This window comes from Hirundo rustica, chromosome 3, assembly GCF_015227805.2.
Source record: "Hirundo rustica isolate bHirRus1 chromosome 3, bHirRus1.pri.v3, whole genome shotgun sequence".
Taxonomy (NCBI): domain Eukaryota; kingdom Metazoa; phylum Chordata; class Aves; order Passeriformes; family Hirundinidae; genus Hirundo; species Hirundo rustica.
Window position 1 is genome coordinate 47,693,397 of NC_053452.1, and position 23,690 is coordinate 47,717,086.

A 23,690-nucleotide genomic window follows, 5' to 3' on the forward strand; every position below is an offset into this window, starting at 1 on the left:
AAGCAGAATGGCAATGGCTATAGTCTTAAAAGACTATAGACTTAAAAAGACTATAGTCTAGTGCAATGGCACTATAGACTTAAAACAGAAAAGAATGCAAGACAGGTGATTTTTGAAATAACAGACTTCAGACTGTGATCTACTAGTGGATTTACAGCATAACTGTACAGAAGACCCAAAAAGCTCCCCCTGATACTATAGTTTTAACAAGGTCTTTTCTATCTCTATTCTCCACCCCCCATAAACACCAAAATATTATTTGTTTAAACCTTCTTTCCAAATCCATTGCAAAGCATGTAAGAGAAACAAGAGATTTAGAGACACGCTAGAAACAGGTGACAGGGACATACCTATCACTTGACTCAATGTGAGCAATCCAGAAAACACCTGTTCCCACACCTACAAAGCCTCCAGTTTCATTCTGGACTGTGACATTGCTTATGTATCCATACGCTAGTGTTTCTGAAGGATGCCCAGACATACAGCTGGGTAGGTGGTGGTGCTGTCTTCTGCCATTCACACAGAAGACAGATGGAGTTTGAGAGCCTCTCAGCAGTTCCCCAACAGCCCTGCATGTACGTTTCACATACAGCCACCACTGAGTGGAAGATGAGCAGCACGGACTGCTTGCTACCAGTCATCCAAAAATGTAGCCAGTGGGGGACGCTACTTATCTTTCTCATAACAAGCCTTTCAACAACATCTTCTCATCTTATGAATGCAAGCTCATGGTTTCAGCACACACATGAACAGATAATTTGACCCACATTCCCCTCCTATTGTTAAAAAAAAAAAAAAAAAAAAAAAAAAAAAACCTCTAAAAATTGCAGAAAATGTTAGTGAGAAAATGGAAAGCACAAATAGGCATTTACCATATTTTACAGTTAAAGCTGGACTATGAGGTAAGTAATAAACACAAAATTCCTGGACTTGAAGGGAATTATAGTACCATATTCAAAATTGTTTTGATGTCATCAGGCTTTGAGGTATGGAGGGTGAGGTCTTGATTTAAGCTCCCTGAATTATACCATCCTCCCTGACAGATTAAGAAGGTCAATTGTTCTAGATTTTGGAATCCAAATGAAACTAATCACAGACCAAAACAATTAAAACCTATGCCTTTTTCCCTCAATTTTACATTCTGATTAGAATACTGCAGCATATTGCTTCAAATATATACCCTCTCTGTATATAGTCATTTTAGGACAGCACAACTCCACCTTCAGGAAGAGTAATGGCACATAGAAAACCCTCTATCTCACCTTGGGAAATAACCAAAACAGCAATTAATGTCAACCGGATATATTTCTTTTTGCAAACCATGCGCCTCTGAGATAAAGCTTAAATCATCTTATGCTGTCACCCACTCCAGGGTGCAGTTTAAGTCCCCTGGACTGTGAGCCACTGTCACCCTGCTCCTAATCTCACATTCCCCCCACCCAGGACACAGGCACATGTGCAGCCACACCGTCAGCAAGACAAGATAGCTGATCCAGCCCAAAAGATTTGGCTTTTTCTGTTCTGCCGCAGGATCAGTGGTGCTGCTGGGCTCCCATACCGGTGCTGGGCTGCTCTGCCTTCCCAGCTCCAGCCTACAAGCACGCTGCCTCCAACCAGTGGCCACCACACCCTGATACTCCTTCCAGACTGGGGCCTGGGAAAGCTGTCACCCAACTTACTTGTTTCAGGGCGGAGGAGGCTAACATAACTGGGAGGGTGTGGCTGATAAAGGCAGTGCTGACAGATGAAACTGCATGCTTTGGCTTCCTATAAGAGATGCATGGTCCTTGTACCTAAATTGCTTGATGTTAGGAGTACAGTCTGTACCACTGCAGTGAGAAGGACTGATAATAATAATAGTAAGAATAGAATAGAATAGAATAGAATAGAATAGAATAGAATAGAATAGAATAGAATAGAATGAGTAGTACAATTTCGGATGCCTGAGAGCATCACAAAGATGTTTGTTTAGGCTGACACATCAGAGACAGACCCTGTGAGATGCACATTCCTCCACAGTGGCCACTGGAAGCCAGGTGAGAGATGTGGCATATTTGAACAGGCACATGTGCTACGGCAACCAGCTCTCCATCAAAACCTCATTTTGTTTTAAAGACACAAGAACTTGATTACGGCAAGTGTCTTAAACACTACAGCTCTGACTTATGACTAGATTTCCAAAAGTGGTATGCGCAGTTTATCTCAAGTCCTCAATAGATATGGGGTACTTAAAAAGAGGATCTTTTATCTTATCTTGAAAATGTGCTCTGCAACTGTAGTGCAAAACTAAATATTAAACATGGAAAAAAGAAGCATGAAAATGTACTCTAACTTCTCCATCCTACTGTCTGACTTTGGAGTGTCTTGCCTTTTAAGTACAAACGTTTCTACTGCCAAAACATCAGGGTTTCAGGGTTTTACGTGATTAAACACAACCACTGGTTACACTAAAAAAAAAAAAAAAAAAAAAATCTGTAAGATATATGAAACACTGATGTCTTCTGCTTCACTCTTTCTCCACTATCATTATCATCCTACCTGTCCTAACATTTATGCTTGCTGGATTCTTCATGCCTGATCCAGAATCTAACCTGGAAGACGGTGGCAAGATGGCTCTTTCTTTGTGTGAAGATGCTATGTGCCCATGCAATTACAACAAAGCAAAATTAAACAAAACTGAATTGAGGACAAACAAGCAAGTTGTGTGGCTTGGCAATAAAAGTTGGAGGAAAACACGTTTCCATTCTCTTTCCAGGTAACAGATTTGCCAGAATACTCATGAGACAGAATCAATCTGCTGGTTTATAGCTTGGAAAAAAAAAATAAATTGTCAGAAGTTATAATACATTTTGAATGCAAATATTTCTACAGCCTACCTTTCAGAATAGAGCACTAGAGCTATAGAAAGAGTTGGCCACTTGTTCTGCTATTGAATTCATATGATTTTTGCCTTCCTTAGGCAAAAGCGTAAGTTGTGCATTCACATGACATGGTGAGAGATGGCATGATGCTGCTAATACCTGAATAAGAAAAACACAAGGCAACATTCAGGAGCACTCATTCAGCAGAGGGCTGAAGCAGTCTGCTCATCTGGCCCCACACTGTTTCTCAGGTGACTGCATCAATGCCAAAGAGCACCAGCTTGTACATCTGCCGCCATACAGACACCACAATGACCATCCAGTCAAAGGGAACATGCCTTATGCACAGAAACTGCTCATTAAGCTTCTCCCTTGTTACTGTACAAAGGCAACTTCATTTTCCAAAAGCCTGGGTGACTCTGAGAACCATGTGGGCTAAGGCTTTCCATTTAACTGCAGCTGCTTTTATGCAAGAATAAATGTAATATAATTAGTAGTCAACAGATAGGACTAAGCTCTCATGGAGGTATGGGAGTATTTTAGTAATTAGGACTCTGATTAAGACAGGGCAGCTTTAAACTAACACTGTAGAAGTTAAGCAAATACTTAATTGGCTTTCTGCATTCAGGCCTAAAAGCCTGTTAAAGTTACCAGACCTTAGAAGAAAGGTGTGATAACCTACCCTGCACAGAAGCAAGTCATAAGCACCAGGAAGCACACCCTCTACCCACTTCTAATTAGACTTAAAAGATGGAAATTGAGCAGCAGTTGGGTGAGTTTGAAGTTTGGATCACCTGGCATTTAAACAGGGAAAGGCGACTGCCATCTTAAATGTATAGCTCACATATTTAATCAATTGTGAAGTAGTATTTATTCTTCTTAAGGGCTCTGTACTTCACTGACAGCTATTTGTTAAATCAGCTTCCATACACTCCCCCAGCTTTCTACGGTTTCAATGTGCATTGATATCTCTCACAACAGGCATCACAGGAATACACTGGTCCCAACACATTCCATGGTAGAAAAGAAACTCCTCTGCACCTGGAAATTAAAACAAAAATACAAAAGCCATCCAATTTATATGCTAAACTCAAATCTATGACCAGCATCCTTCACTGATGGTACACTGAGGATGTTAAGGACAAATCAAGAGTCTATTTTTGGCCCAGAAAACATGGGTGCACAAATAAAGAATGGAAAGTAGTAGATTATGAACTAGTTCTGGGCACCATGCCTCAGGAAAGCCGCACAGTCTTCCCAAGGGGAGGCAAGGAAGAAAGACGAGAGCATATATATACACAGGAACCAGCTCAATATGGCAAGATTGCAGGAATCAGTGATCTTTAATACAAATAAGCAAAGTCCAGAGGAGTGATGTTAATAGCCTTTAAATGCATAAAAGGCAGTAGCAAAGAATGAAATGTTTTTAGTCTTCAGAGATTCGAATGTAGTAATATTAGCAAATAAGATTTGAGACAATATTCCTATTAGCAAGCACCATGATGCAGATAGTGAGGCAATGGAATTGATTTGCCTAAGTTTGTAGACCCGTCATCAGAATTATTAAGGAAAATATGATGCAAAAGAATAAATCAAAATCACATCTGCCATGGATCATGTTAAATGAAATGGATCCTAACAAGCAGGTGAAGAGCCAGATGACTTCTCAAAGTTCTTTTAATTCCATTCTAAGTAGACACACACAGACACACACACACAAATATATACATATACATAAACATCATATACATATACATATACATACATAACCTAGAACAATCATCATCCGCCAAAGGACTGTCTTTTTAATAGGTTGTGGAGGTTTTTTGCCTAGTTTTTTCATCTCCTCATCTTCCGAGGCTTTTAGTTTTTGTGCCAGCTATCACAGAAATAAATCACCATTATTTTTGCTACGGGGCCACTAAACCACTACGAAAAGCCAGCTTGATGTTTAACACACTGAATCTGCTAAATGTGAAACTACCAGGTTTATAACGTAGATACTATCAGATGGCTTCAGAATTAAAGATTCAGTTTGACCTCTTTTCCTGCAGGCAGAATACATAACTTTTGTGCAATGCTCCTCTGTTGGAAAAGGAGGTCAAGAGTCAAGATTTTGAAGAATGCCTTGTTTTTTCCAAAATTTCAGTTATTTAGAGGAAACATTGCCTTTTTTTTTGAAGAAGACAAATGTTAGTTATAAATCATTAGAAAATAAGCCAGGTTTCCCAAAGCATATTTAAATATGCATAAAACACACATACACCATTTTCCACATAAGGCTAATTTGGGCACAGTTTTAAACCATCTTTGAAGACCAATTTCAAGACAGAGTCAAAACTGCTTAATCAGCCAGGGTGATTAGATGAGAAGATGGAAATATGGTGCCAGGCACACTTTTTTCCCACGATCCCTTCAGAGTCAGCGCCAGATGCACTGAACTTGAAGGCTGGCAATGGCCCTGCTGCTGCGACACCAGCTGATGGAGCTGCTGAATTCCACAACCAAAAACTTAATGGGACAGCTGAGTGGCTTCTTACCCAGAGATCTCAGGATGACAAACAACCATGTCCCCAAAGATCTGAGGCCAACTGCAGAGGTTTACCCAGAAGAAAACATCTGTAATGTCGTCATGACAGCAAACACCCAAATTCCTCTCTATTTGTAATACCTGTAATTAAGAGGTGTGGAATAGTTTGTCAACAGCTGTTATCATAAAGCTATGGTATTTGTCCTTCAAGTACAGCAGCGCTCTGTGAAGCTGTACCCACTGTCCAACACTCCCTTTCCCACAGAGCACGACAAATAAGATAACGAAATTGCCCTCAAACAGAAACTGAACACACACTGGAACAGAATTCAAGTTTCCCATCTGCCTTCTTTATCCTTCCGAAACTGACACAAGTTTTGAAATTTGATTTGCGTACTGTTGCTAATTCCCTAAAATTATTATAGAGAGTAAAGGCATCTCCTCGACATTTTGCCTATGAGGAACTGCTTCCCTACCTAGATATTATCTAATATTTCTGATTACTATAAACAGGTGAGGTGACACCACAGTGTGTGGTTTCTTCAAAGCCAGGAAAGAGTCATTCGCTTAAAAGCAACCTACAACCCATATTAGTAATTTCTTTACTATGACATTCTTATTATGTACTGCTATTTAGTAGCCAATATACTGCAATTTCTGAGAGAAGCCAGTTGTTGAGGTACATTTTTTAAACCAATGCTACATTTATACTCTCTTGTAACCCGATGTAAAGCTATGATCAAGAGGATAAACACATGTTCACAGCCTAATAAAAAGTACATCCATCACTCATTGCCAAGGAATAACTGCAGGATTGAAACAAAAGGGAAGTTTAATACAAGACAGAATCCTTAAAGAGATCAGTACCGCAGAGGATGAGAACATCCTTCAAGGCTTCATGGACTAGGCAATACTGCAATGCTTTCTACCAACAAAAAGTTCCACACCTGCCCACTGTGTTCAGCAAGCTCAGGAAAATAAAATATGGCCGATGGTGGATTCTCTGCAAATATATATTTAAAAATATTTCAGAGGCTTTATCTGACAAATACTAACTTAATTGAAGTGAATGGAAAAAGAATGATTTTAGTCCAACAGAGACAATAATTTTACTCTGTGGAAATACCAGTACAAAATAGCTGAGGTTTAAAATACATAGTCATATAGATCAGGCAACGATTTGTCTTCAGGTAGACTTGCTGATATTTGACACATTTCAGGCAGCACAAAAATGTACTTCCATTAAAAATACTTGATAAGTTTGAAGTAGTCAGCAAATGCTTACAGGTAAGTTATTTTGACAGCTGACAGATAGGGGAAAAAAAAAAAAAAAAAGATTCAAAATGAACCAAAAAAAAAGAAAAGAGTCATCTACCAGGAAGTAATTTAAAACAACATAATAAAAACATTTATGTTCTTAGATTATCTTGCAATTCCAGTAGAAATTATTTTTCATTGGCACTTAATACCATGCTGTTTCTTTAGTTAGTTTTTATATTTAAAATCATATTATAATTTTAATTAATTATTTTTCACCTAGGTATAAAGAGGGAAAAAAATAGAAAAGGGAAAACTCCAAAGATTAATGTTTTCTGTCTGTTTCTGTGAAACAGCAACTAAATCTAGCCTAGTAAAGCCTAATCTACATTAGAGAAGCCCTTAGCTTTAAAAGACTATCAGTATTTCAAGACGTTTCATAAAACATGGCTAAAAAGGTATCCCCAAAAAGTCTCTGGACAAGTTCCCTCTTTTAAAAAACATGCAGTCCAATGAAATCCTGCAAGCCAGAGCTAACCCAAACTTTCAGCTTTCTGATTTTTCTTGCTTATGCAAGTTAGTGAAGCTGCCTGGCAGGCTCACTTAGGACATCTGAGAATGGTTCAGTCTCCCATTAAATGCCTTTCTAAGAAGTTTGAGCCCACAATAATTTAGTACCAACACACCACAGATAATTATCTACTAACATTCTCTCTTTCCATGACCTTAGCTATAGGGCTCTAGCAAGAACTTAATGGAAGACCACTGTGGGTAAAATATTGAAGTGAAGAAGGAGAAAGAGCTGTAATACAATTTTTTTCTGGGAGAAAATGTAAAGAAATGTGGAGTACTTTGTGGCACAAGTGCCATGAAATTCTAATGCAATAAATATATAAATATAATAGGAATCACCCCACACTCCATTGATTTACACTCCTCGTTTGAAACAAATTAAGACTTAGTTAAGGTTCACTTCAGAGATACCAGACCATCTGAAGAAACCAGAGATATCAGATCATCTGAAGTCATGAGGTTCAGTTTCAGCAATGCTGATACATAACTGTTTTTCTGAAGCTAATGGTAATTTTCCCACAATGTTTGCATTACTTGTTGGCTTCATAACACAAATGTCTTGTTTGGTAGTTTCCTGGCTGGAAGGACATAGTTACTGCCAGTTGGCGGTACCAGGCAAATCATTTCAGCAAAGAAAGTCTGATCCTAATCTCATCTCATGCAAGGCTAATACAGTATCAGTGAAGAATTCAGTATCCGTATTCCTTTGTGTGCACAGCTCCCAACTGAACTTTAGACTTGTAAAATTGGTTGCTATATAGGACGTCCTCATCTTGAAGTAAAATCATGTTCAGGGATCCTTAAAAGCATCTGGGAAATCCCACAGCCCCTGAAAGACTCGCCAGCTCTGAACTGTGACATTCTGGCTACTGGCACCAGGGGCCATTCTTTATGTGAGGGCTTGACAGTAGAGGGGAGGGGGTAAAATATGTCAAGCTATACTGTGGATCTAATTACATCTTCTTATAGCTCCGAGGATCTTATCACCTTTAGTTCCAGAGTGTAATTTAACCTATGCATTCAATCCTCATAGTGATCCTCCCCAGCCTGCAGTTGCACCTTTTTTCCATGCAGATTGAAAATCTCAGCAGATACATTCAAAAATGGGAGCATTAAGCAGCACCTTGCAGCACTTCCTAATCTTTATTCCACCTTTGTTTTCCTGAACACTTCTGTAGAAGCCTCCACTTATGAGATGTAGGGCTCTGTAAACACTCATTTCTTCAGCATTACCTGAAGTTTAATAATTTCCCACTTCGGCACACTGACTTACGTACACTTAAAGGCTAATCCCCCAAACTCCATATTGGCAGCACAAAGAGTGCAGGTGTCTGCCCTACCTCTGGAAATCCTCATACCAGACACCTAATTTTTGTGTTCTTCAATAGTCCTTAGGAGTCCTGATAGTGATGCCCCTACTGAATGATTCTGGTTGTTCAGTTTCACATTCAAAAACAGGTGTTCTGGAAAACCTTGACTTGCACTTCCATAATACTGTGCAGTTCAGTCTACAAGATCACTTCTTTTTGTTTGGAAGCCACCTAGACAGGTTACCACAAAGCAGTTTACCTTAGCTACTAGTCTCCTGCTTCTCTGCAAGATTTATTAAATTCAGACTATCAGGTCTTCTATCTATCTTCACATCTCCACATACTGCACAAGGACTGTGTAAAATTCTTAGCCTTTGTAATTTTAGGCAGAGGAAAACTTAATCACTGTTAAGAAAAAAGTTTAAGGCAAGTTACCCAACAAAAAGTTCGGGGCTTCATGTTCACAAACTAGCACTCTAAGCATTGTTATTTGTAGAATTCCTTTGACCTTTTTAGCAGGCCAGTCTTCTGCATAGCGAAAATAGGTGGGAGGAAAGAAAGTAAAGGCTACTTTTACCAGACACGTAACTAAGCAGTGCCACAGGGACCAGATACATTTAGATTCTTCTCAAGTTCTTTTTAAGTTACTCAGAAGTTGTGCTGAAATTTCCAGAATAAGAGCAAAATGTTCCTTTCAATAACTAATGCATGAATCAAGGTTTTATTGCAAGTCATATACATATACAAGGTTGGGCTAACAGGTGTATTTTAAGTAAAGGGTAAGCTGATACGAGAAGGTGACTGAGAGAGAGAAGCAATGTCACAGCAATTCTGGATTCTTGATTTTTCTAGTGTAGCAAAATAACACAATCCTATGAGCAGAAAGAGAGCAAGAAAAAATTGCTAAATACTTAGCCTTCATATCCCCCCACCCCTACTATGCCCTGCAGAGCTGTCCTGTGAACAGGAGCAAGGAAGACCTACAAATGTGAAAGCCCTCTTCTTGCAGACACCAGTGACTGCTGTCCTTAGCACACATTAAGCCAGCTTTTGCCTTTCTCCCTTTTCTCCTGCACATTCCTCCTGCAGACCTCTAACAACTCTGCATCAGGGCAATAGCTGCATGCCACAAGATGATCTGGAGAGAGACTGCTGTCTCAACATAGCTTGGGGATGTCTCAAGAGTCACAAAGTAAATCATCCTTCAAAGATAAGTCAATAGTGAACAAGTAATTTTATCTGTCAAGAGTTAACATGCAATGAATACTTGTAACGGTTACCCAGCATAAAATCTACTGGTGGTTAGACCTGAGCTCCCTCACATATGCTAACCAAGGAAGTTTATGAAGGAATAAATCCCACGACCTCTCATGAGAAGCCTTAAAAACAGCAAGCTGTATGTATACACTCCTTCTAAAAGATAATACCCTAAGAGACAGTTAGTTTACAGCCGATATCTTAGTTAAAGATGCATTTTCTAAGTATTTCTTAGGAATCATGTTAATTTGCCATGTAAAAATACTTTAAAAAACAGTGAATGTGTGAGCAGACTAGTTTGCAATGTATTTAAAAAAAAAAAAAAAGAAAAGAAAAAAATTCTAAAGCTCCTTTAAAAAGCCCCAAACACTTGTTGAACCCACACACACTGTGAAGCCATAAACAGTCTGGAATTTAACTTCAGACCACTGAAAAGTTCAACTCACTTTTCATTTCTGTCACTATTTGCATATTTCTTTTTTTTTATTTTTTTTTTTTTTTTTCAGTTACATAAAAGCATTAATCTGTTTGGATTTTCTTCTTGAATGTACTTTTCAAGTTACATAAATTTCCAGCACTGCATGATATCTTTCCTGTAAACTCTGTGAAAACATAGCTTATGATGTTTAGAACATTCTATTTAATTAAAAGAAATTAACAGTCCTCTTAAAATGTGCAAGCAGCTGTTGTATATTCTGAAGTCCAGGCTGTAAGTATACATCCCTTAAATTTTCCTAACTTCTTCAATAAATAGATCCTTTGAGGTTTCCCAGAGAAGATATATTTTAGATTACTTAGGCTACCCAAAGAATGCTTTTGCCACTCTGTGCAAGTAGAGCTGAAAGTGCATTTATCTTGCTATAAATAAGGTGACTCTTAAAGAATGAAGTTCAGAAGCATTAATGTGGACATATCTTTGATAGGTTAACTCCATGTCTCAGAGTACCTAAGCTACTTTAACTCAAATTTGAAGTCAATTCTGACCTTCACAATATATGCAAGTCAGGAAAAACTGATTCAATAGTTTCAGATTTAAATGATACAAGTTTAATCATAAACTCTAAGTAGGTAAAAAGCAGTTTTTAAAGTTTCCATTTAAATATTATGTTGACTCCCAACTACCGTGAAAATGACACAGAGTAAAAGGTATAACTGAAATGTCCAAGAACAATCTATGTATGGAACAGTTCAACTCAACAGAAGCAAATCCTCTCTTCCCTATTTTACAGGACTTGGGTTTAGATATGCTGCTTCAAAAGAGAACAGTGCGAGGGTAATTAGCAATTGCTGTCTCTTTCTTTTACTACAGTGAAAAAAAATTTAGAGGTATGGATGGCCTTGTGCAAACCATAGATAAAAACTCTGGATATCCCAGATTAGAAACATTAAATAGTGAAGGTAGCATAGCAATACACACTGGGATGAAATTCTTACTGTATAGAAGGCATGGTTAAAAGTGTTAAAGTTAGGGTTTTTAAGTATAAAAGTATATTTACATTGTCTTGAAGTAATACATTGTTCTCCTTCTCTGTGCACAGAATTTGATCCAGTGTGTGCAAATCTGCATTAGAATTCACATCCTTATAGGCTTTGCAGAAAAACAAAACATTTCTTTTTTTTTTTTTTGTATCTACACGTAAGGTCATAGCTACCTCTTTTAGATACTATTCATCTTTGCTTATGCGCACCTGTATCACACTGCAATAAGCAGTTAATAAGAGAAACATGTTAACCTTTCATAATTTTTTTGAAGTGCTCAATGACAATAGGAGTTTTCACAGCTTGTAAATTGAACCATAAGGTTCTGTTCAAACAATGACAGCATTACACAATCACAGAATGGTTTAGGTTAAAAGGGAAATTTAAAGACCTGCCAGGCCAATCCCCCTGACATGGGCAATGACATATTCCACTAGACCAGGTTGCTCAAAGCCCCATCCAACCTGGTATTGAACACTGCAGTGACAGGACATACACAGCTTCTCTGAGCAAGCTGTTTCTGGGTCTCACCACTCCTATTGGCCCACATAATTTCAGAAGATTTGGGAATTCTGGTCTCCAGGCTGTCTCTTAAATAACAATCTTATCTGAAGATTTCCCACACTTAGCAGCTAAGCCTGTCTACCTAGATCACTAATGCCACTCAGTACTAACAGGGTTTTCAAGACATCACCCAAGGAGGAGTCTGCATCTACCAGCCTCATCAGTTAGAGGATATTCAGTGTTTTGAACACTTATGTCAACATTTACAGCACAGTTTCTGAGGCAGTTTCCCATATGTATTGATTGTATACCATTTCAGACACGCCAGAAGGCACAAAGAAAGGCTGGAACAGAATTAAGACACAGCCTAATGGCCAGAAGCAGAGCCAAGGAGAGGATGACCCTTTTAGTTTATAAACTTAGATCTGTGCCTAGCTAAAGTGATGTCACACGGGCATAGTTGTAGGCAGAAGAACAAAACACTCTCTGGGTCATTAATACTTTGTGATGCTTTTGGCAGGGAGAGTTCACAGAGTTAATTTTCCTGACAGTAGCTGGCATACAGCTGTTTTGCATATGACAGTGCTGATAACACAGGGAAGTTTTAGTTATTGCTGAGCAGCCCTTTTCATGGCATCAAGGCCTTTTCTTCTGCTGCTTCTGATCTGACCCCACTAGAAAGAAGGCTGGGGATGAACAAGAAGTAGGGGAACACAACCACGACAGCTGACCCCACCTCACACATGGGATATTCAAGACCATACAGTGAGAGGGTAGGAGAACTGGCTGCAGTGCTGGCATTTGTCTTGCCAAGTCACCACCGCACATGGTGAAGCCCTGCTTTCCTGGGGATGGCTGAACACCTGCCTGCACATGGGAAGGAGTGAACGAATTCCCTGTTTTGCTTTGCTTGCACGTTCAACTTTTGCTTTCCCTGTTTTGCTTTGCTTGCACGTTCAACTTTTGCTTTCCCTATCAAACCAACTTTATCTCAACCCTCAAGTTTTCTCACTTTTACTCTTTTGATTCTCTCTCCCGATCCCACCTGGCAGAGGAGTGTGTGAACGGCTCTTGTGGGGCTTGGCAGCCAGACAAGGCTAAACCATGACACAGACTTCAGAGATTATAAGATTCTGTCAAAAAAAAAAAAAACCAAAAAAACCACCCACTGCTCATTTATTGAAATCAAAAGCCATCACAGAAGCTTTAGGAAAGGTTTAAAATTAGCATGAAGTCAGGACTTAAAAAACACACTAAAGCATGACCCACACCCAAAAAATTCTGTCAGCACTACTGTGTGATGAATTGCCATGTATGTTATTGTACATCCAGAAGTTCAAAGTGTATCTGTTGTTCAAATTAAGGCATCAGCCTTAATAACAGTAAAGTAAGCCAGTGTTCAAATGTTTCTAAAGGAAAAATAAATATATTGGTGAAAAAAATCTCATTTGGAGCACTTCACAACCAAAAAAATCCCAAATCGCAGTTCACTTTTATAACAGAAAATAACCTTCCCTCTAATGAATACAAACCTAACCATGAAGATTCTAATTTAACAATAAAAACAAGTTATTTGGGGTGGTTTTATAAACAGGGACAATAAATCTAAACCCACAATAAATATAATGACCAGTAAGTTTCAATGTTCTTAAAAAACACATCTAAATTTCAGTGTGGACGAAGAAAACTCAAACAAGAAGCACGGCACTAGCATCTCAAACTCTCTATATTTTACACATTCAGATAAAGTAACAGCTTAAGTCAATCCTGTTTGACTGCTATCCAGTTATTTATATGAGTAAATGAAGCTGGCGTCAGAGTGGGGAGATGAACTGGCAATGTGCCGTAGAGCCTTGAGTTACAATTTGTATATAATGGGGCACACTGCAAGCACTCTGTTGTCTGTCTATCTATCTTTGTCCACAAAGCTAAGCAGAAGAGCCAAAACAGGCAATACTCCGGCTTACCTAATGACAAAGACAGAGATTTCTTCAATCTGCAGGTGAACTTGCCAAGGACAGATCTGCAGAATTCACCCCAGCTGTGGCCTGAAGCCCGGCATGGGCAGTGGAGTTACATACACAGCAGTCTCCCTTGAGACAGGAAATCTTTGGTATGGGCTTTGAACCTATGCATTTACAGTTCTACTGCCTGAACGGATCACCTAAAACCAGAATAAAAATTCCTAGGTTCCTGGAAGTCTCAAAGACTCCACAACGTGCTGGACAGTCATGGTTATAATGGAAAGGCATGGCCCTTAATGAAATGATAACTCAGCTGGCATGGAAAGGTCACCTCCACTGACTCCACAGACCTTTAAAGACCATTTGTGACAGGGAGAGGAATGCAGGAGAACTGAGATTACTCCTCCACAGCTTGAACAAATTACATCAGATTTTAATATTTGAAGCAGGTTAGGAGCTCACATTCACATCTTACATCACCGGGAAAGTGAACTAATATTTTGGGGTGACTTCATGGGTAGCATACAAATCCATAAATTTCACACAAAGAGTGATCCTTGCTTTTTAGGCTTGTTTCTAAGATATTTTATAGTAGAGAGGAAATAACTAATTTACTTAATCACCTACTTATCAAATAAATGTATTACCATACATAGCAGGAAAAGCTAACCCTAGTATCTTCTATAACCAATAGTGACTTCAACCTGCAGATCCTACTAATTACCAACACATGGTGGGAATAATCCACTGGCCTTTTGTGGTGCTCAGAAGCACACAGTGAGCATCTGCCCACTTTGGCAAGAGATCTGCCATTCTGGAGGTGATGAAGACATTTACAATAGTAGCTTATGCATCAGCGTGTGATTATACATTCCCCTCCACTTCTACTATTTCCAAAAAGATTTTCTGCATGCATTTCATAGCAAAATTATGAAATTCATTCTATTTTACGGATTTGTAAGCAGCATTTGTGACCGTGTAAAAGTGACAAGCTCTTATCTTAACTCAAACTTTGGAAGGAAAAGTCATCCCTGTGGCCTTTTCTTTCTCCAGAATTCACTCTCTAGTTGAAACATTGGCCAAGGCACAAATAAACAAATGTTAGTAAATATGAGACTGGACAGCCATTGCTTGTCAAGAGCAAAGTCTGCCAATGCCAGATATGGATCCAGAGATATTGCTGGGTTTACGTCTTCCAGAATAACTTTTCCAAGGAGCTACACCCTTGTCTAGCTTGCCCAAATTCTGAAAATTGCTGTTTATGACTGTGGCTTTAATAGCTGACCCAACCAGAAGTGCCAAGAATCAAACCACAGTCTTTGAAAAGCAATGGGATCCATAAGATACAGACTCCGTATTTTAAGAGACTATGCTATGAGATTCCCAATCCTAAGCCACATGAGACAGCTATGCCAGGATAAGAGTTCAGATTCCACAAATCACATCCATATTGTAAGGTTTTTTTTAGCGTCTGGTGTACTTTTAAATGGACACCAAATCTGTTTGTCGGAGAGAGTCTGAGCTGCTAAATAAATAGTGATAAATTTCCTAATACTACTGGGCAGAGTGTTCCTGCAAGTACAACGTGTGTTTATCAGTTTCCCACTGAGCTAGAGTTGACTTTCAAATTTCCTTTAATCTTATTATAGTAAACATAGTACAGCTCTCTGGCAAATAAGAGGAACATTCTTCCTGTAATATCATATGCTTCTTTTAAAGAAATCTTAGAGATGTCCAGAAAATAATTAGGCTCAACTTGGAATAACACAATAAACTTGTTTCCAAAGAAATAAGTTTCACAAAATATTATATTTTTGGACTGAAAAAAATGGCTATTTTTATAAAGAGAAGACTGGCAAATTCTGATAGATACTCAAAATAGTCTTTGCATGTAACATATTTTTAAAGTCGGTTATTGAAACACCAACAGAAAAATATTTTTCTAGTTGGAAGCAGTCTACCTGAATTGAAGGAAAAAGCAACTGGAATTTTGGATTTACAATTCAGAAAATAGGAGACTTTGCTTTGTGAAGGAGTATTTGCAACGCTCCTTCGAGAAGAAAGAACATCAAGTGCAGACAACTTTATAAAAAAATAGATAAAGAAAACAAAATGGGATCTATTATGGTACTGTTTGTATTTAAAGCCTCTTTTAATTTGAGAAGAAGGTACAGTAGACAAAGTGGGATTTGTCTTACAGTTCAAAAAAACCCAAAAATCTAGGCTGAGTTGTTGAATAACTTTACGTAAGTGACTGAAGTGACTTTGGGAACCTAAAAGCAAGACAGTCTCAGGTGACATATACTAGGTCAATTTCCAGTTGTGTGCATTTGTCTTGTTTGCTTCGGGGTTTCTATAGAAAGGATCATTACATATATCAAAAATGGAACACAATGGTGCTATTTTCACATATCTTCTGTGATTTTTGAACAAAACAATAGATATTCCTAATAATCAGTTTCTCTGACACTTAAATCTTCAGCTTCAGCTACCATTAAGAAGCCACATGTTCTGAGCTATGACTTTACCAAAGGTTCAGCTTCAGTAAGGAAGGGAAGTGTTAAAGAGACAGATGAACAACCTTCCCCTGGTACGTGATTAGAATTAGAATCTTCCCCAGCCCAAAGATGCTTAGAATTTGTTTCAGTTTGTAAGTAGTCACACTTCAGACTGTCTTGGCAAAACTTGTTCTCAGTAAAGAATCAGGCAAAGTTTCCACATCATTAATGAAGAACATAGAACAAAGTCAACAAACATGCTTAGTGTAAATCCATTGTGTGTAGTAATCTGAAAGGTGTCAGCCAGAGAACAATTTAGATCAAAATACAAGCGACAGCCATCTCTCTCTTTATTAGCACACTTAATGGATGCATCCAGTAAGTCATGCAACATGTTCACATAGTCCCATCTTCTTCGCCTGTCAGCCTCCTCTTGTTCCTCACAAAGGACACTGGGCTCCAAATTATGTTGACAGAACAAGAATGGACAAACGATACATGGATCATAACAAAGAACATGCCTAGAGCAAGGATGTCTGACATCTGAGAGCTTCCTTTTACATGTTTTCCTTTTGGATAGAAGCTCTGACCCACTATTTACACCCCTATCCCAAGCTCTCCCACATATTTTTAAATGACAGCTTTCCAGATGTTATCTCAATGGAGACTGGCCAGATTTATGGGCAGGATCTCACTTAACTCTAAGCCAAGCTAGTGTTTTGGCCTCCCTGGAAATGAGATTAGGTCTGAGATTTGCACCAGGGAAAAAAAAACCCTGCCGTTCTATGCCAGAAATGGTCATGGAGAATTTTTACAATGCTGTTTGTTTTTTTGTTAGCACTACTGTATAATATCAGCCTATTTGAGCATTATCATAACAGCACTTAAGTAGGGTAATAGGATAGATGCGACATGGCTGGAATCCACAACAAAACTGCATGTAAACGGAGATGGGCAACTAATTCATATCTAGACCAGCTCAACACAGTTTTCCAATTCCAGAAAGTGTTTGTCCAACACAAGGTCAACAAGGCATTCTGCATGAGCTGTACAAGTGCTGTTTCCAAGTTTCAAGAGATGTTAAAAATTCAGGAAATTTTCAAGATTTATTGTGTTAAGTCCACAGTCACTGTATTTGTGCACTGCCCATCACACTCAATAAAAACTAGTTCCAAAATGAAATTTGGAAGGTAAATAATATATTTTTCTTTCACAGTGTACTTTACTTCTCCCACTTCCTTAACACAAAATAGACAGGAACAAAATCTTTGAGTCTTTCTCTACTTGAATATATCAGAGTTTTAATTTCCTCAGGTTTCATTGCAAATTATGGTTTCTTAAAATACTCACTTCCTAAGCAACAATGACTCTAAAACTGTCGGGAATGAGAGATAAATTTACCCTTTTTCTTCCTCTAAAAATCTTGTAATAAAGACGGTAGCATACATGTTTCTGTATACAACTCACATTTACAGTATAACCAATTCTATATGGCAGCACAGTCTATATGAAAAACCGACATTAGTAAATCCCCCCTAACTTCTAAGACTAATCTAAAATACACCACTATAACTCTTAGAGATATTATCTGGACAGCAACAAAGAACAAAATATTCAGAATGTCATAGATAAGCATGGTTAAGCACAGGGGGGGGAAAAAAAAAAGGTTAAAAGTAGGTGCTGTAAGATGACTTTTTGAGAAAGACAGGTTACAACTGAAGTTGCCATGATTGTATCACACCAGATATTGAAAGATGGATTGCCCTCTGTTTTAATGTCCTGGAGCGAGACAGATTTTTATGGTCTGCTTCCCTTTCTGAAACAGGCTTCAAAAATCTTCTTAAAATTGATAATAAAAGGCTTAATGCATTGAGAACAAGAAATACCATGGTCTCAAGTGACATATCATCATCTACACAACCCATGTTAAAATCTATACTTCATCCCACAGAGAAGCTATGCATTGAAATAAGCCTTAGAGTAGACAACTTCTAGCAACAGAAATACAGTCATGTGAGAAGGAAACACTCTCTTGTTTTTCACTTCCTATTGTTCCGCATAGCACATTTTCTGCAATCTAAAAGCAGTTTTGGAGCAGTCACAGTGATCCAGAACAAGAATAATATTTGTATCAAACATGCTATGCATGTGCAACCCTACCATTTCTATCATGATCCAATGGAAATGAATGTAAAACTGAAGAGTTGGTAAGAAATCCACTTTTTGCAGCAATGACAACCGTCTTCTGTTTCTACGTGAAAGAAGGATCTGATCCCTAATTGCTCCAATAATATATTTTAAGTAAAAAATGCTTTCATAAAAGAGATAACTGTTTATCATTAACACAATAATTCTTCAATTTAAAATCATTTTCCCCAAAGAAGCAAACTAAAGAAAAACATGAAACTGTAAGAAGACAGCCAAATCACCAAAAAACAGAGAATGGAAATTTTTTCCCTTTATAGTGAAAACTGTAGAAAAAAGGCTTAACATGTTTTAATCAAGCTTGAAGTTCTAAGTGGATGTTTCTAAACATCTCCCCTTAAACATTTCCCCCTGCAACTAGAGGGGGGGACTAGAGTCCAGGATCAGAGCATGATTCTCATCATGTGCTGGAACCCAGGAGCTACCCCCACAGGTGGGATCTCCTCCCAAGCAATACTTCTGGTGCCCTGTGGGAGATGCAGTCAGCCACCATGCTGCACCAAGGGAACACAGAGAAGCATTTCTAAATGAGAGTTTTAAAGTTTCAAGCCAACATTTCTCAACACTCCCAAACGCAATGAGGAATATAAACAGCCCTACGGACCTTTTTACACAGAAGGGTTATGGCCAGTGACAGGCAACCAACCACGAAGAAGCACCAGCTGTCCTTTCCTAAATGCAAGTGCTGTGTCCACACCCAGCAGACAAGTACAAGGCTACACTATCGAAAGTTCCCACTCAAAATCTGGTCCTCTACCACATACCAGACTAGGGGGAAAAAAAAAAAAAAAAAAAAAAAAAAAAAAAAAAAAAAAAAAAAAAAAAAAAAAAAAAAGGAAACAGAACCAAAAAACAAATTAGCCATCTTCATTTTGAACTGAAGAGATCTCAGCGGGACAGCACTGGCTGGTTGCAGGGCTGTGCTTTCCAGCTGAGCCAGAAGTTTTTTGGTAATAGATACATGAGCAATGGTGCAAAAAGCAAGGACTAGCCCTTGCCCCTGGGAAAGAGGCTAGGATGGGCTTCAGACTGCGTGATACCTCAGTAACAGCATGCTGCAAATGGACCAAGTCTACTTTAGCAGCTAGCACAGCCCAACAGGAACTGACAGGCACTGCAAAGCATTTAGGCACAGCAGACACTGTATGTATCTTACAGTGCCCTATGGATTGTATTTCCAGCAACAACTCTAGCACATCCTTTAGTTTAGATTCATCTTAAAGGAATCCAGCTGGCCCACCATGAGGTATATGGAGATGGACAGTAAGTGGAACAACTGAAGGATGAGCACCAAAAGCCCTGACATGAACCACACCACCATAAATGCACAACCACACCCAAGAGCATCTGTGAGCGGAGGGAAAGACTTCTTTGTGCTACTCTTTAAGATACTCTTCAGATGTCAGTAAATCTGCACAGTAGCTTAAACTACTCGTTTCTTACTCAGTAACTTGGAACTGCTTATTGAAACAACTCTAGATCAGAAACTGGTAAATACCACTGTACCAATCCCAAATTAAATTTACCAGTTTCCGATGATTGGGTTAGAATTATTATGTTATTTTAGCAATAGTGTTAGAATTAAACCAGTTACCAGATTTATTAAACAAAACTCAAACATGACTATTTATTACAAAAGATAATCTGGATCTCTGAGATTTGCACTTTCATAGACATTGACAAATGGTGACTGAAATCAAGCATTTTCCAATGTATTGGTGCAGTTCAGTGGGTACTTCAGATATTATTTTTACCCTCATCTGATACTATGAAAAGAAACAAAAATCTCCACAGTTAAATTCTTCAACTTTTCATACATTTGTTTTATTCCCCATTGAATGTCATGGACAGTCTATTTAAAAGATAAAAAAAGATATTATATTTCAGCTAAACAAATCAGATCAAAATCATAGGTTAGTGGCATTTATTTTTGTGGCACTCTTGTGGAGGTCTTACTGACACTTTTCACTGACACACCTTCACTTGCTTATCGTACTGCAATGGAAGACTGAGCAAAACTCGCTGCTCCCAGACACATCTCCTCCCCGCACACAAGAGCTCTGCCCGAACAGCGGCCGGCAAGAGAGGTAAGAAGGCAAAATCCTACTTGCTAGATCCCTCGCTCATCCTACAACAGAGATTTTGCAAACCAGTACTCTCTTTTCAGCTGCACAGTGATCACAAATGTTTCGAACTTAGGACTTTACTTGGATGACAGCAGTTCATGAGGACCATGCAACAGAAATGAGAGAGAGAGACCACCTGCTCAGAGCATGAGCACTGTCACAGCACCCTCGTGTCCTGGCTCTCATTGTAGGCACACAGCTGTTCCACACTGTTACTCTCTGGAAGTGATTTTTTAAGATCTTAGGGTATTACCTCTCTTCAATTTTTGCAAGTAATGAAGAAAGACCAGCCTGAGAAGGAGGAACTAAGTTTTGCAAGCCAAGCATCTGCATTAAAATACATCAAGTATTATAAGAAAATACTTCAGGCTGTGGGTACTTCTTGAAGTTCAAGAAACAATCTAATCCCCTAAGGAAACAGAGCATCTGTATAGTATTGGCACGGGTGGGAACACAAGATTCTGAAGTGGTTGCTGATTTCACCCTGGTTTAGCAAGAAATAGCTTTGTAGCAGCCTGATCACCGACTTCCTTACCGGGGCTCTGAGCTGACATTGCTTGGGCTTGCACCTGCTGCTTCATGATTGTTTAGAGGGCTGTAGGACTCATAACCTGCGGCTTTTTCTCAGGGAATCTCTAGCACTGGGCTGAAGCTCACCTGACTCTACTCATTTGGGATTTCATCCTGATTCTCTCTCTTCTTTCAGAGAAGAAGGGGAAAAAAAAAAAAAAAAAAAAAAAAAAAAAAAAAAAAAGAGTTTAACTTGATATGAGCTGTTAATTTTGTCCTCAAAAATCCACCAAAAGTTATATAACCACTTTCACAATAGCATGCTAAAAATAAGAGCTGCTCAGCCAAATGCCACCGCAAATTTTTTTAAGACCTGTGCCTCCAATTCTGCAAGACCTGTAGAAGCACAAATATTTCCTTAACTTTACAATCAGGAGCTCCTTGTGAGACAGACATGGGTTTGTATAATCCTCAAGTTCAAGGTAAAAAAAAAACCGAAAAAAAACCCAAACAAACAAACAAAAAAACGAGTGTCTATACACACACGTATATTTCCAAGTCATGACTTAAAGTAATGCTATTCGCTCTTGGAGCTGATCCCTCGTGGGGTTTCATAATCACGAACCATCATTAACCCAAAGCAAAGAAAGAAAGGTACAAAGGGGCACAGGTTTCAAGCACGAGCTATTTTTTTTTTCTTTCTTTCTTTCTTTCTTTTTCCTTTGGGGGGGGAGCGTGGGGACGCGACGCACGACGCTCCAAACGCTCGGGGACCTGCCGTGCAGGTAACTTCCCGGGGCGCTGGCAGCAAGGCAGCCGCAGCTCGGCGCCGCTCTCGCCGATTTCCTCCCGTGCCCCTGCAAGCGCCCCGCGGGCGGCGAGGGCTCGGACGTGCCGCTCCCCGGAGGCGTGCGGCGGCCCCGCCGGGCTCCCCGTGCCGTGCCGTGCCGTGCCGTGCCGTGCCGGGCCGGGCCGGGCGGAGGGGCGGGCGGCGGAGGGCTCGGTGCGGGACGGGGCTGCGAGTGCCCCCGCGCTGTCACCGCCACCGCGGGCCCCGCCGCCTGTCCCCGAGGGGCGGTAAGAGAGCAGGGGAGGAGGAGGAGGAGCAGGAGGAGGAGGAGGAGGAAGGGAGCTAGCCGGCCGCAAGAGCAGCGGTGCCGGGTCAGGGCGCTGGGCGCCCCCCGGCAGCCCCGTACCTGCACGGAGGCGGGGAAGGGTCCGCAGCGCGCTCCGTCCGCCGGCTATAGATCCCAAGGGGCGGTGAAGCGGGGTGGCGGTCGCCGCCCTCTGCCGCTGCCGGTGGTGCGAAGCCCTCGCCGGCTGCAGATGCCCATATGCGCTCGGTGGGGCCAGCGGTGCGCGGAGAGAGCGAGGCGGCTGTGCCGGTCCCGATGGCTGCGGGGAGCGCGGCACTGGCTCGGCGCAGCCAGTGCCCGAGGAGAGGATCAAGGCCCCGCTTTCGATTGGCTCCGGTGGCCAAACAGCTCACACCGGCCTGCCCGCCCGCCGCCTCCCGCCCGCCTCCCCTCCGTCGCCCCACGCGCTCCGCTCCCGGCGGCCCCGCTCCTCCCTGCCGCCCGCCGCCTTCCCAACCTGGCGGGCACAGCTCGCTCCGCTCTTTCCGCCTCACACCCTCCCGCTCCCCCCCTTCGCTCCCCCCACCCTCCCTAAAACGACGTCCAATCCCGAGCCCTTTGTTTTTGTAGAGATATTCTCACCCCGGTTTGACAAAACAGCCTGCTTCCCTTCGCATCTTCCTCCGAGAGCTGAAGTTTAAGCATTCATGACATTTTGTGTCATGCTCAATAGTCAGACACGTTTGTTCTCTGAACATTTAAAAAAATATCGCTAACTGGTAAAATTAAAAGCATGCAGTGCTTGATCACCTGAGGGCTAAATCTGAGGTAGGACAAAGCATTTTTTTGCCTGAGTTAAGTTTGCTTTTCTTACGCTGTTTGGGCTCACAGCCTCAGTTGGGTTAACTACACGTCAAATCTTGGCATGCAACAGAAAATAGAATCAGGATGCCTCCTCGTCCTGAATCTCAGGTTATTCACTCAGCGGCTGTGGTTGTCATTCCTTGGTGCATCTTTGGTGCTGGTATTCCTTTTGCTCAGGACGACTTAAGTGAGCTGTGGAAAAGTATACTCTCTCCTGCTGATGTGCTGTAATCTTAAGGCAAATCTGAGACCGGTCTTCTGGGCAAAATGGCAAGCCTTTGGTTTGACCCTCTGTTTAAACAATATACAGTTGAACCAGATAAATAGATCCTGTGGGTTTTCTCAGTGCAGGAAGATGTAATATTTCCAGTGAGCATGCTGGAAAATTGCTTATTAAAATTAGGGAGAACAAAATGATGATCTATAACAGATGCACTCCTAATTAATGTGTTTAACTGATGATGTTGAAGTAAGCAGCATCTATGCCTGTTGGCACATCAGATGTCATGAAAAGTCAATATTTATCCAAAATTGGCAGATTGAAGTATTTGAAACAGAGAATGGAGTTGCAGAGATACCTTTGCATGACACCAGTATGTACATTTTCAATGGTGACCTCCGTGACATTTTTAATTGATTCTGTACTTAATTAAGTTTTTCCTACAAAATGGTATGT

At 40.2% G+C, this 23,690-nt stretch overlaps 1 protein-coding gene across 2 annotated transcripts in view; it reads right to left on the minus strand.

The window, feature by feature from the left end:
• GREM2 (gremlin 2, DAN family BMP antagonist) overlaps positions 1-22,479 on the minus strand; it is a 41,343-nt gene extending 18,864 nt beyond the window's left edge. The window contains exon 1 of one of the 2 annotated variants that reach the window (XM_040058969.2): positions 22,271-22,479. The gene's annotated coding sequence lies outside the window, so the exon portion shown is untranslated. The remainder of the gene's footprint in view (positions 1-22,270) is intronic. The other variant, XM_040058968.2, reaches the window with a different exon arrangement.
• Between the last annotated feature and the right edge of the window lie 1,211 nt (positions 22,480-23,690).